The sequence below is a fragment of the Notamacropus eugenii genome, chromosome 3 (genome assembly GCF_028372415.1).
Source record: "Notamacropus eugenii isolate mMacEug1 chromosome 3, mMacEug1.pri_v2, whole genome shotgun sequence".
NCBI classification, from domain to species: Eukaryota; Metazoa; Chordata; class Mammalia; order Diprotodontia; family Macropodidae; genus Notamacropus; species Notamacropus eugenii.
In genome coordinates this window covers 427085939-427090301 of record NC_092874.1, presented here as the reverse complement: position 1 = coordinate 427090301, position 4363 = coordinate 427085939, and positions in this window count along the sequence as shown.

Here is a 4363-nt window from a genome sequence, read left to right as displayed (position 1 = left end):
TCTCATTGGAATATGGAAGAGACTAAAGGTTCTCCAGGCTTTGCCAGGGCAGTGAAAGCTGGGGAAGTGAGACTGGTAAGGCCAAGCAAGGGCCAATCAGCTAACCCTCTCGGTGGAGCTGGGTCTTCTACACTGCCTATTAATTTCTCAGTTTTTTCAGAGATGATATCCCACCTGTGATACTTACCTGCGTGACCTTAGCTTAGTCCATTTCCTTTCTATAAAATGAGAGTGTTGGGCTAGAAAGGACCACCTGAGGTCCCACCTAGATCTGGGCCTATGACCCTGGGGTCTTGGCTTCAGTTACAGTTCCTCTTAGGTATAAAGGGTTTTCAGTCTGACTAAATTCCCTTCCCTTCCCTATTCTGACCCCTTGGTAAACCAGTTCAACTCTACACTGTCCTCTTCTCTCAAATTCTTTGTCCTAGAGGAGATCTTGCCCTTCCAAACCCCAGCCTTGGATTATTCCCACCATCCACTGCCTTTGTTCCTACTCAGGTGCTGCTAAACAAAAGGGGAGAAAATCACACAACCGTATTAACTGAGTCCACTATATGTTACTTAATCTCCACTGGGCTCTCCACAGCACAGCAATCCTTCTACACCTGAGTAAATAATGAACTCATTATCCCACTCTGGCAGCCTGTCTTGCCAACCTATTCTCCCTTCTCATCCTTCCCATGGCTCCCCTTTTCCCTACTCTCTCAGTTAATAACCTTACCTTATATTGCATGAGGCCATTTTGCAGAGAGCTCCATCTTTTCCTCTTCTCATCATTCAAATGCCATCTGCCACTATATCCTCCTCCTCCTTGCCAAGGCAAACTCCACTATTCCATCCCACCTAGAATGTCCCCTCTTCCTCTTACCAAGATCCAATCATACCCTTCCACTGGCTGCTTCTCCATTGCCTACAAATATACTCTCTCCCACCCTCAAAAACCCTTCACTTGATCTGGTCATTCCTACCAGTTTTCATCCTCTCTCCTCCCTTTTGTAGCCAAACTCCTTAAGGGTCATCCACAAAACGCTTCCATTTCCCTTCCTTTTAACTTTGCAGTCTGGCTTCTGACCTCTTTATTCAACTGAAACTGCTCTCTCCCAAGTTACACAGGATCTCTACTGCTCATTCTACTGGTCTTTCCAGGATTAACCTCATCTTTCTAGATCTCTCTGCAGCCTTTGATTGTCAATCGCCTCTTTTCCTTAATACCCTCCTCTCTCTAGGTTTTCTTGAGACTGTTCTCTCTGGACTTTGCTCCTACATGCTCTGTCTCCTTTGATAGATACTCATCCACTTCGAACCGTATACCTCTGGCTACAGTCCTCTTCTCCTCTCCCTCTATACCAGGGCTGTCAAATTTCAATAGGAACCTACAGCCCACATATTGACTTAGAAAACCGTACTTTAACATCACGTTGTGTTGGATTCTCATTTTGTTAAACACTTCTTAATTACATTTTAATCTGGTTCAGCTGCACTTGGGAGTTTTGCTTGTGGCCTTGTGACAGTCTGACACTTCTACTTTATTTCACTGGGTGATCTCCTCAGTTCCCACGGTTTCAATTATCATTATGCAAATGATTCTCAGTTCTCAGATCTGGTCATCCTACACCCTCTCCTAAACACTTCTCGAATCTCCAGCCACATTTTGGATATTCTGAACTGGATGTCTTGTAAACACTTTAAACTCAACACATCCAGAACTACCCAACCTCCCTCTCCCTCCTCACCACCTTCCCTATAATGGTCAAGGGTATCACCATCCTCTCAGTCACCCAGGCATCATCCTCAACTACTTAGGCTCTCTTACCCCCCACATCCTATCATTTCTACCTTTAAAACATCTCCTTTATATGCCCCCTTCTCTCTTCTAGCACTGCCACCTCCTTGGTACAGGTCCTAAGGCATCACCTCACCCCTGGATTATTGCAATAGCCTGCTGGTCAGTCTCCCTATCATCTCTCCCCAATCCAGTCCATCATTCACTCAGCTGTCAAATTGCTTTTCTTAAAATGCAGATCTGACCATACTACACACGCCATCTCCCCATTCAATTAACTCCAGCGGTTCCCTATTGCCCCTAGGATCAAACAAAAGATTGCCTTTGGCATACAAAGTCCCTCATAACCTGGATCCTTCCTGCCTTTCCAGTCTTCTTACATTACCGCTCTCAGCATGCTGGCCTCCTTGCTGTTTCTCAAACAAAACACTTCATTTCCAGTCTCCAGGCATTTTCCCTGACTGAGCTGTGTGCCTGAAATGCCCTCCCTCACCTCTGCCCCTGGCTTGCCCTGAATTTCTTCCAGTCTCAGCTAACATCCCACCTTCTGTAAGAGCTCTTTCCCAGGTCTCTTTAACCTTAGTGCATTCCTCATGTTATACATTTATCCTACATATAGTTTGTCTATCTATACTTTGCATGTTATGTCTCCCCTCCCATGAGACTGTGAACTCCCCAACAGCAGGAATTTTTGTCTTTCTTTGTATCTCCAGTCCTTGGCAAAATGCCCGGCACATAGTAGGCACTTAAAGGTTTGGAAACTCATTATTATTCCACCCTACGAAGAAAGCATGGAATCTTGGGCTGGAAGAAATCCCTTCAATCCAGCTCCAATTTTCCAGATGAAGAAACTGAGGCCCGGTGTGGACAGATGCCTTCCTCAAGGTCACATTATTCTAAATGGTTTCAGAGCTGGGAGCCCAGTCCAAGGCTTCTGGGGCAGCCTGCAGCATCTCGGGGTCTGTGGTGCAGATGGGCCATCACCCAGCCAGCCTCCATCTGCCTGGGGCCCATCTGCAGGAGAGGGGCCCTTGGCCTCCAAGGGCACACCACCCCTCCCCAACCCACTCCCCAGGCTGCTGCACCTCAGGTCTTTCCTGCAGACTGCTGCAGCAACATGTAGGGATATGCATAAGGGTCAAGAAATAACCCTAACTCTCCAAGCCTTAAGTAAACCTTCATTTGGGCACCCGAACACCCTGGCACCTTCAAGGCCTCTGTCAGGAACTTTGTAAAACTTTAAAAGCTTCCTTTGCTCCAGTTTGTCCATGAACTCCTGAGCTCCCTGGGGATGAGAAGGGTGCAGTGACTCATTGTCACTGGCCAGCCCTGTACTCCTCCCCTGTCATGTTCTTTTCTGTGTACAAGGCTTCCTCCTCCAGCAGGAGGCACAGCCAAATGGGGCTGGATAAGGATTCTTCAAAAGGACCCGTGGTCAGTCTCCATTCTAGGCCAGTGGAGATCAGCCCTGGGCCGAGTTGAACAAGAGATCAGCCCTGGTCCTGGATTGACTGGAATCCTAGTCCTGGCCCTGCCCTTATTCCACCACCAATTGGCCCAGCTTCCTCATCTGTACAATGGCCAGGCTGGTCTAGATCATTTCTAAGGGCCCTTTTAGATCAGACAATTCAAACCTCTCTGGGTCTCTGTGCAGCACCCATCCCCCCTTTTCTGCAGCCCTTCAGATAGGCCCCCACCTACTGGCTCCCAAACCCTTGGCCCAGGGAGATGCCAGGGAACTAATGTGCCCCCTCTCCAGGGGGAAGAGCAGGGATGGAAAAAGGAGGACAATGTTAAACCTGGAGTGAAGCTCAAATGGTAAATTGTTACCTCAACAGCCAATTCCTAAATCCCTAAATTCCTTCCCTCCTTCCTAAAAACATCCCGTCACTGAGCTCACTCTATTCTGCCTGGACGTAAGACACACCTGGCCCAGTCAAGTCATCATTAAGGGAAAGGGTGGTGGTTTCGAAGTGTTTGACAAGGCCATACCCTAGACACCAGGCCCTCACCTTCCTTTATCCAGGCGAAAGTAAACTGGGAAAGTAAACTCCTTCAAAGGAGAAAGGACAGGAGTGTGAAAAAGGAAAGACAACCCCCAGACCCTTCATTTATGAAGGGCAATGGGCACTGCCCTCTTTCCCCTCCCTCTGCCACCCTGAGTCACAGCCAGGTTCCCTGGCTGTACCCAGGAACTCAAAGCCCAGATCACCATAGGCAGGCTCCAAGCCCAGGAAATGTCCCCTTATGATCCACTGGAAACACTGAGCACACACCTGGCAGTGGCAGGTAGCCCCTGGTCCCAAAGCACACCTGTCCTCAAGGTGGTGTGTGGATGGAGCACTGGAGCTGGAGTCCTGCCTCAGATACTTTACCTTGGTGCTTCACTCTCTTCTGGAAGGTTGTTGGGAATCTGATCATCCCAGCAAAGCCCCTGACAGCCCTTAAGACCCTCTACAAATGCCAGCTATCCTTCCAGAGGAGGCCACACAGCTGGTTTTCCCACCGAGGCCCTCCCAGCACCCAAGCCCAGGTCAACCACTAAGATTCCTGCCAAAAAATGCCACGCCACTCAAAGCC